We start from the raw sequence: 10,155 nt of genomic DNA on the forward strand, positions 1-10,155 counted from the left end.
CTCAGAAAAATTTAACTCATAAGTGTTGTTAGATTGGAATTGAAGGTATCAATTATGACAAACTCAGTTGAATGTGAGATATAACTATATATCTATGAGAGGGATAGAAATGGACATAGCTTTCTGTGCACATACATTGATTTTTCTTGTTTTGTTTGTGAGAGATCCCAAAAGCAATGGAGTTCTAGTGGAAAAGAACATACCCAGTGCCCAGATTTGTTTTCTAAATATTTTTTTCTTCAATAAGGGAAACCAGGACTTTAGGAAAAAACTCATTCCAAAGTAGGACAAGGAAAGGAAGAGACAAGGGAGGAGTTGGGAGGATATTAGAGTTCTTTTTTCTGTTCTTTCTATTCATGCTTTCTTCTATCCTTTCTGTAATGTTGAGATTACTATTCAATAAAAAGATAATTTAATGCCAATTTTTTTAGCTCTTAAAATTTAATTTTTACATGCCTGAGAAAAGACTAGGAAGTATTGCTTCAGTTTTTTAGCTAAATTTTTCTTCTTTCTTGGAGGGGTGCATGCTCCCAAAGATGCATTCATTTTGTTCATGAATCAAATTCATTGAGTTCTTACTATATCCAGGAACTGAATACTGAAGTGAAAAAAAGCTAAATTCTTTGAGGAGGAAGACAGTAGATGAATGGATGAAGTAAAAATGTATGGCAAGTAGCAACCGTTTCTATGGAGATGACTAAGCTAGTAGAGTAATAGGGACTAGGGTGGAGGAGTGTGTTGCTCTTTTCCATGGGGGTGGGGTGCAGGTCAGGAAAAGTTAGTTTTGGAGAACCTGATTCTAAGAAGAACATAAAAGTGCAGGATTTTGAAAGGGGGCAGAAACAGTGAAAATGAAAGAAAAGAGGAGAGGATGGACAGAACCTTTGGACTGAAATACATGGGTGACAGCAGGGAGAGAAGATATGAATGTGTAGGTTAAAGCTGAATTGTTTTGCAAGGCCCCCAAATACCTTCAACAACCTTGTGGTGACTTCTGAGAAAATACCTGACAGAGCTGTCACTCTTTGGGCAAAACTCCCAGGTATTTATATCCTTGCTTTGCTCAGGCATCACATGCAGGCTGGCCTGGGTAGAGCATGATTTTGAACAAAGAGGCTGTCTGCACCTTTGACCTTGAAGGAACTAACAGCTGGAGGCTGTGGTCACATAACCTATTGAGCAGCCTGCCTTTCCTTAAAGGGGCATGTTGTGTGTAGCTCTCTCATCTTTCTAAGAAGCCACTAGAAGATTTGGACTGAGAAGCAACATGATCTGACAGTTTTTCAAAGAATCACTCAGGATACTTATTAGAATATATCTATGATAGGCCCTCAAGAATGCAGGGAGAGGCATAAAAAATTATTGTACAATGCTCTAGGTGAGAGATGCAGGGTGAGTAGCTAGTTGTAGTGACTCACACCTGTAATCCCAGCTACTTGGGAGACCAGGGCAAGGAGGATCTTGAATTATCATGAGATCCTGTTTCAAGAAAACAAAATAAAAAATCAGCAGGGTTGAGGCCTAACAAGTCTGAGTCCTCTGGGTTCAATTCTCAGGCATCATTTGGCTCATGCCTGTAAAATTCTAGTAATTCAGGAGGCTGAGATATGCGGGTTGCAGTTTGAAATCAATCTGGGCAGAGAAGTCCATGGGATTTCACCAAAAACCCAGAAGTGGAGCTGTGGCTCAAGTGGTAAAGGCTGAGAACAAGACTGCTCAGGGACAGTGCCCAGGCCCACACACTCACACTCACATACCACATTAATACAAAGGAAAGGGAAGGGAATGAGATGAGATGGAATGGAACAACAAAATAGAACAAAAAAATTTATGGTGTCTTAGTAAGGAGATCACAGGGACAAGTGAAAAGTGGTCAGATTTGGATGTGTTTTGAAGGGAGATCTAACAGGCTTTGTGAGTGGATTGAATGTGGATGTACAAGGAAAGGAAAGGCTGGCAGTGCCATCTACCATGATGGAAGATGCTGTAGGAGGGGAAAGTCTAATGGACTAGAGAAGATTAGGACTTCATTTTCAGATTCATGATGAAATTCTTCAAGGGCATGGGAAGTTTTGGAAAACTATTTTTATTATCTGTCTACATAAAAAGTTGATTTTAAAATCCACTTTTAAAGTGTGTTTGATTTAAAATGTATTTGAAAGTTCCTGGGCATCTGTGGAGTGTCATGATTGGTCAATGAGGATGTAGAATAATGGCTTGAGAAGAGGTCCTTAAGTACTTAGTTTGTTGTCCAATTAGTGTACATGAGGAGTCTTCACAGCAGCAGACACCATCTGTCCCTGTGAGGAACATAAACAACCTCTTCTTGGCCTTTGTTGTTAAATGTTCTGCTTTGCTGTCTTCATTGCATGAAAAATGCATTGATGTTTCCCCACGATGCCATCGAACTTTGGGAGAGTTGGTGGTGGTGGGGACAACACAGACCTTGTTCTGCAGTTACTAATCCATTCTTTTTTTTTTTTTTTTGGTTGTAGGGCTTGAACTCTGGGCCTGGGTGCTGTCCCTGAGCTCTTCAGCTCAAGGCTGGTGCTCTACCACTTGAGCCACAATGCCACTTCCAGTTTTCTGGTAGTTAATTGATATAAGAGTCTCATAGACATTCCTGCCTGGGCTGGCTTTGAACCACAATCCTCAGATCTCAGCCTCCTGAGTAGCTAGGATTATAAGTGTAAGCCACCAGTGCTTGGCCTAATCCATTCTTTAGTGTTGGCTGCATGACATGCCAGTGGCTCTTTCTCATATGTCATCAGTACTTTATTAAGGAGAACCCCAATTGTCAGCCTTATCAAGAACCCCTGAGAACATATAAGCAATTGATTTTATATTACATTTCTGTCTAATTTGTCCATAGGGATTTTATGTAAAAGTAGGGGAATCTAAGTTCCCAGCTTGTCTTGAATTCTTTAATCCATCATTAGTGAGTGTGGCCTCCTGTCAAGCAATAATGACCCTAGAAGACAGTTCCATCCGCTCAAGGAATGTCCATCTCTCATTTCTCAGGACTTAATCCCAGCCTGGGAGGCCACAATGCTACCCCATTCAAAAGAGACCAAAGATATTGAGCCTGAATGTCTGTTACCCCAGAAACCTCAGATGAGTCACAGCTGCCCCTAGAGGATCGCCTGCCATGTGAAGTAGAGCCTGGGTAGCAATGATGCCAGGAGGAGTGGGGGAGTAGAATAGCTGAGGAAGGAAGGCAGGGCTCCCCATACACTGCTTAGGACAAGGGCCACTAGAGGACCTTCCTGGCTCAGATCCCTGAAAGTGTTGCTGTGTCTGATGTGAGTCACCCTAAATCCAAGTGATAGAAACAGCTGCCTATCAGGAGTAGCCTTCCTGTCACTTGGGTTTCCTCCTAGAACTAGGTCCTTTATAAATCTCAGGCATCTCAGAGTGCTCACTTCATAAGTGAGACATGGGAATGGGGTGAGAGATTGCTGAGCACCCAGAGGGGACAAATAGGATTAGGTGTCCTGCTGTCAGGTCTAGTTTGTTCCTCCCAAGAGGGACAGTAGGGCCTGGCCAGTGCCAGTCACTGGAGATAGGGATGTAGAGAGTTTTGAGGAAGGCACCTTTGGCAACCAGAACTCACATGGGACCTCATCCAGATTTGGGGCACCCTTCCTGACCTATCATGGGAAGAGTGCAGCACTCTGGGCAGGGAATGCTTGCTTGGGTCTACAGGCCGAACCGATATCATGTGCCTGTGTTCTTGGGAGCAGTCCAAGTTGGAGACATAAATCTGGTACTCATCAAGCTGTTGAAGAAAGCTTTATGGAAGGAACATTTCCGAGGTTTCCAGTTCCCAGACTTTCATCTTCTTTGAAAAATGTGAGAAGCTCGTTTTCTTCCTTCGTAGGAAGACAAAGGATTCTAAGCCAAGAATTACCCACTGATAGTTTTTAGAACTTCTATTGCTTATGTAAACCTACTATGAACTTCCAGCCCTGAAACAAAATACTTCATATGATGACAAAGTACAGATTCAAACTCGCTAGGACCAGCCTGGCACCGGGGCTCACGCCTGTAATCCTAGCTACTCAGGAGGCTGAGATCTGAGGATCACGGTTCAAAGCCAGCCCAGGCAGGAAAGTCTGTGAGACTCTTATCTCCAATAAACCACTAGAAAATCGGAAGTGGCGCTGTGGCTCAACTGGTAGAATGCTTGCCTTGAGTTGAAGAGCTGAGGGACAGTGCCCAAGCCCAGAGTTCAAGCTCCATGACCGACACAAAACACAGACACAGACACAGACACAGACACAGAGACACAGACACAGACACAGAGACACAGACACAGAGACACAGAGACACACACAGACACACAGACACAGAGACACACACAGATACACAGACACACAGACACACACAGACACACAGATACACACAGACACACACACAGACACACACACAGACACATACACACAGACACACACACACACAGACACACACACACACACACACACACACACACACCAAACTCGCTAGGACCAATACCTGGGAAGGGTGACATTCTCATTGTTTAGTACCAGGCTGAATCTCCAGGAAGAATATTTTCTCTACCATCTGAGCTGTGTTATTTGTTTTAGTCTGCTGTCTGTTTAGCCAGGGAATAATTAACAGTTAAGCCTACTGGAAACACACTATCAAGTGGCTCTCAGGAAATATTTGTTGATCATGACAAGGCTGTTGTTTACACCATCACATTAGAAAGAAAACTGTAATTTCTCTGCACAGTATTAAAGGCTGGTCATCTTCTAGACATGTTTTTAGAAGCAAAATGACTTGTTCAAGGTCTCACTGTGAGGACATGGCAAAGCCCAAACTTGTACCTCAAACTCCTAGTTCTGATGTATTCATTATTTTTTTGAATTTAGGGCCTCAAGCTCAACTGGCTGGTGCTCTACCTATTGAGAATCTCCTCAGCTATTCTTTTTGCTGATTAATTGGAGATGAAGTCTTGAGGGCTTTTCGGCCTGGCTGTCTTTGAACTGTGATCCTCCAGATTTCAGTCTCCTGAGTCTCCAGCCACCAAAGCTGGTACTTCATTACTGTCCCTGCTAGTTGCAATAACATTTGGAGAGCTGGATGAATTTCACTAAGCTAGTTCAGATGTTTGAGGCATTAACCTTTCCAAAGAACAGTAAAATCTCATTAAGTAAAAATAATTGGAAGAATAGGGAGGCTGAATTGGAGAAAAAGTTTGACCTATTTTAAAAGATATTCAGCTTTTTCCTTTCAAGGCCATGTAATAAATTAAAACAAATATGCACAGAATGAGCCATGTAGAGGTCTTTGTGAACCTGTTTAAAAGAACATTTATACAGTTTGTAAAGTGTGCAATGTGTAGTTTGTGTGTAAGTGGTGACTGTAAAGATATCATAGCATTTGAAGAACACACACACACACACACACACACACACACACACACACACACACACACACACACACACACACACACACACACACACACACTGTGCCAGCGCTTGAACTCAGGGCCTGGGTACTGCCCCTGACCTTTTTTGCTCAAGGCTAGTACTTTACTACTTGAGCTACAGCTCCACTTCTAGCTTTTTTGTTGGTTATTTGGATAAGAGTCTCACGGACTTTCCTGCCTGTGCTGGCTACAAACCTTGATCCTCAGATCTTAGCCTCCTGAGTAGCTAGGATTACAAGCATGAGCCACTAGTGCCCAGCTGGGGAAATATTGTTATTAAAAGTAAGCTAAAGATTTTTTAAAACTCATTTTCATGTGAAAATATACATGAAAAAATCACACATTCAAAAGTAAATGTTGGTTAAACTACATATTAAAATGGTCATTTTGATTAAGTGGTATATAAATGGCATATAATTGTGGTTACATTTAATGACAAATTGTAGAAATAAAGTAAGAATCAAATCAGCTAAGATAGCTTTATTCTTCCTCCTCCTCCTCCCTCTTCTTCTCCTTTGCTTCCTTTTCCTCTTCTTTCTTAGTTCTAGGGTTTGAACTGACTGTGAGGAACTTTTCCTCCCTAGGCAGTGCTCTACAACTTGAACCATGCCCCTACCGTCACCCATGTATTTTGGAACAGACTCTCCTTATGTACCCCAGACTCCTGATTTGTCTGCCCAGTGCTATGATTATAGACCTGGGCTCTGTGTGTCTAACTTGCTCTCTCTCTCTCTCTCTCTCTTTTTTTTTTTTTTTTGGTCCGGTCGTGGGGCCTGAACTCTGGGCCTGGGTGCTGTCCCTCAGCTCTTCAGCTCAAGGCTAGCACTCTACCACTTGAGCCACAGCACCACTTCCGGCTTTTTTCTTTTTGCTTATGTGGTGCTGAGGAATCGAACCCAGGGCCTCAGGCATGCAAGGCAAGCACTCTACCACTGAACCACCTTCCCAGCCCTCTCTCTTCTTTTTTAATTGTTGTTGTTTTTTTTGTATTGAAGTTTGTGCCTTGCCTTTGCTAGGCAAACATTCTACCACCTCATTCTACCACTGATACTTTTACCATTCCTTCTCAGTTTTTGTTTTTTCTTTTTTTGAATAAAGTTTCATGTTTCTGCTTGGTGCCAGCTTTGGACTGCCATCCTCCAACCTGTATCTCCTACGTTGGGCTTATTTATTGAGATGTAGTCTCTTGAACTTTTTGCCTGGTCTGGTCTACCTTTCAGGTATGTGGTATTATGAATGTGAGACACCAGGCCTGCAAGCTCTTTCTTTTTTTCAGACCAGCTCAGCCAATCAAAGACCATTTACAAATTAAGTGAAACTTTTCCTCATATATCAAAGGTAGCCAAGTCTGCTCCAAAAGTTTAATGCCTTCAGGCTTGAAGTCTCCTCCTAAGATATTAAATGAGAATGTAGGGCATCATAGTTATCAGTTTAGGAATTCTGGCTAGAGTTTGGAGGATCTCTTTCTTTCTTTTTCTTTTACAGGTTTGTGTTACTTGACTTGTTTGGTGTGATTTCTGTGGCTGAGAGCAGAACAAGTGATGACACCTGTCTCTGTCACTTTCAACCTTCTTCAGTTTTCACCTATTCAAGGCCAGTAGAAGGCCTTCAGCTGCTTGAAAAAGAAGCATTTTCAGACTCTTATTTCTCTCACCCTACTCCACATATTGCCAACCACAATTCCACACTTCCTATCACCATCTGTGAGAAGTCTTTGCATTTGGCAGCCCTGGGGTTGTTTTCTGTTTATATGTTAAATGTTCATTATAAAGATGTGTGGAAATACTGAGCTTGTTATCTGTAGTTCTTTGTTTCACAGCTATCAGGCATGTTATTCCTGAAGCACTTTGGAGGCCTGCTCTGTTTTTCTTTCTTCAAATTGACGCCTTCCTCTTTTATTGTCTTAAGACTTAGGGTGTTGACCCTGCAAGTGGCCTGTGGGAGGTTTGAGCCCGATTAAGGGGATGTTATTGACTAACAGGAGGCTTTTGGGGAAAACAGTTTATAAAAGCTGTCAAGAATACATCAGTGTGCTAACAGCTGAGGAGAAAGAGGACTGGCTGGAGACATATAAGGCTCTTCTTGCTGGGTGAGTTTTCCTGGATGCAATTCAAAGATCCACATGACTTCGGGGAGAAAAAAGGGCTACAGATACTTCTGCCCTGTAACGTGAGTCTATCTTGATGAAAATAGCTCAAGTTCAAAGCACAAACACAGCTATTGGACATTCCTTGCTGATGACCTGCTGCCCCCATCTGGAGACATTGGGAACTGAACTATTTTAGCTCATTTGCATCTTTGGTCTGCATTGCCTTGGCTGTCTCACCCAAAGGTGTTTTGCCACAGTATGAAGAAATGTCTGAATACAATCAGCAGTTTATTCAGTGAGTTGACTTCGAGTAACACCAGAATCTTTTTTCCTTTCCTGGCTGGAGGATGACTCTTCAGTTTTGTAAGCAGTCTCTTCTGCTTCATCTTTTCTTCTATGAAAAGGTTTAAGTAAAAGCCCCTTGGCAGCCTTGGACTAGCAAAGTGTTCTCTGACTTGGCTTCCTGCCTGACTAGTCTTGTCCTTAAAAGGAGGAGTTTGGACTTTTGATTTCTAAGTTCCCTTGGTGTCTGATACCATTAAAAAAACATTTGCTGGTGAGAAGTATCTACTTAGCCTAAATAAATTCTTTGATATTAAATGAACTTTCCCTTTTAATGACAAGATTTCTGGGGTGGAGAGGGGAAATGAATGTGCTTGGAGAGGAGGCTGAATTGCAAGACATTTTCAAAGTAGAAAACCTACCACTAGGAGGCAGTGTTGATGTGGCGTTCACTTACAGGAAGAGCTTCACTATATACTTCTCCCAGTGAAATTATTTTCCAAATCATCATGGAACTGTAACCCCTCTGTACATCACCTTCATAATATTGTACAATGAGTTAAAAATATCTTCCAAATCAAAGACTATAGGAATGACTAAGGGTTACAATAATCTCTGTGGTGATAAAGTTCTAAAACTTATAGTAAAGGGATATGCATATTTCAGAGTGTATAGTTTATTCTTATTTTACCTGAAGGATATGCAACATTTGAGAGGTGCTGGTTTGACTCTTCTGAAGCAGCAAATAGATGATTAAATCTTAGAAAGAAGGTTCTAGAATTTATGTTCCTGTTAAATACTGCTATCTCGTTTAAAATTCCAGCATACTTATGAAGTAAGTAGCATTGTTATTCTGTTAATAGAGCAATTGAGGTATAGAGATTCTGGCAGGACTAAAACTGCAGTACTAAGATAGAAATCAAATTAAGATAATCTCATTGCTATTTGTTTATTTGTGCCAATCCTGGTGCTTGAACTCAGGGCCTGGGCACTGTCTCTGGGCTTTGTTTCCCATGGCTAGAAATGTACCACTTGAGCCACAGCTCTACTTGTAGTTTTTTTTGGTGCTGAGTTGGAGATAAGTGTGTCATGGACTTTCCTGTCTGGGCTGGCTTTGAACCATGATCCTCAGATCTCAGCCTCTTGAGTAGCTGGGATTTATAGACACAAGCCACTGGTGCCTGGTGCTTTCCTTTTCTAATAGTTGAAAAAATTACAACTCAACCGATCCAGGAATGTTGTCTTTTGTTGTTGTTGTTGCTGTTCAGTCTTATTTATTTATTTTTGTCGGTCCTGGAGCTTGAACTCTGGGCCTGAATGCTGTCCCTCAGCTCTTCAGCTCAAGGCTAATGCTCTGCCACTTGAGCTACAGCACTACTTCTGATTTTCTGGTGGTTTATTGGAGATAAGAGTTTCATGGCCTTTCCTGCCCAGGCATGTTTTGAACCGCAATCCTCAGATCTCAGCCTCCTGAGTAGCTAGGATTACAGGCATGAGCAACTTTGCCCAGCTCTTTTTTATTTTTGAGGAGACTGGGTCTTACTATGTTACTCAGGCTGGCCTCTAACATCTGGGCTCAAGTGATCTCCTTGTATCTGCAGGAGCTGGAACAAAGGCCCATGCTTCTGTGCCTGGCTATAAACTCCTTTCCAGCACATCAGAGGTAGCCATTTTTATTCTAATACTCCTGTATCTTCAAGCATGAGCTATCATAGAAGAGTATATACTACTCTCAATCTAGGAATCCTGGCTAGTGTTTAGGAAATGTCCATTTTAAAAAATGGGTACCGGGGCTGGGAAGGTGGATCAGTGGTAGAGTGCTTGCCTTGCATGCATGAGGCCCTGGGTTCGATTCCTCAGCACCACATAAACAAAAAGAAAAAAGCCGGAAGTGGCGCTGTGGCTCAAGTGGTAGAGCGCTAGCCTTGAGCTGAAGAGCTGAGGGACAGCGCCCAGGCCCAGAGTTCAGGCCCCATGACCGGACCCCCAAAAAAATGTAAAAAAAAAATGGGTACCAGTGGCTCACACTTATGATCCTATTGACTCAGGAGGCTGTGATCTGAGGACTGTGGTTCAGTGCTAGTCCTGGCAGGAAAGTTCATAAGATTCTATCTCTAACTACTGAAAAGCTAGAAGTAGAGCTGTAACTAAAGCAGGAGAATGCTAGCAGTAGTCAGAAAAGCTCAAGAACAGTACCTAGACCCTGAGTTTAAGCCCAGAACTAACACACACACACACACACACACACACACACACACACACACACACACACACACACACGTATACTTTTCTGAAAACTATAGTATAAGCCAGGCTCACCGCATTTGAA

Source organism: Dipodomys merriami, unplaced genomic scaffold, assembly GCF_024711535.1.
Source record: "Dipodomys merriami isolate MVZ:Mamm:240054 unplaced genomic scaffold, mDipMer1.0.p SCAF_20, whole genome shotgun sequence".
NCBI classification, from domain to species: domain Eukaryota; kingdom Metazoa; phylum Chordata; class Mammalia; order Rodentia; family Heteromyidae; genus Dipodomys; species Dipodomys merriami.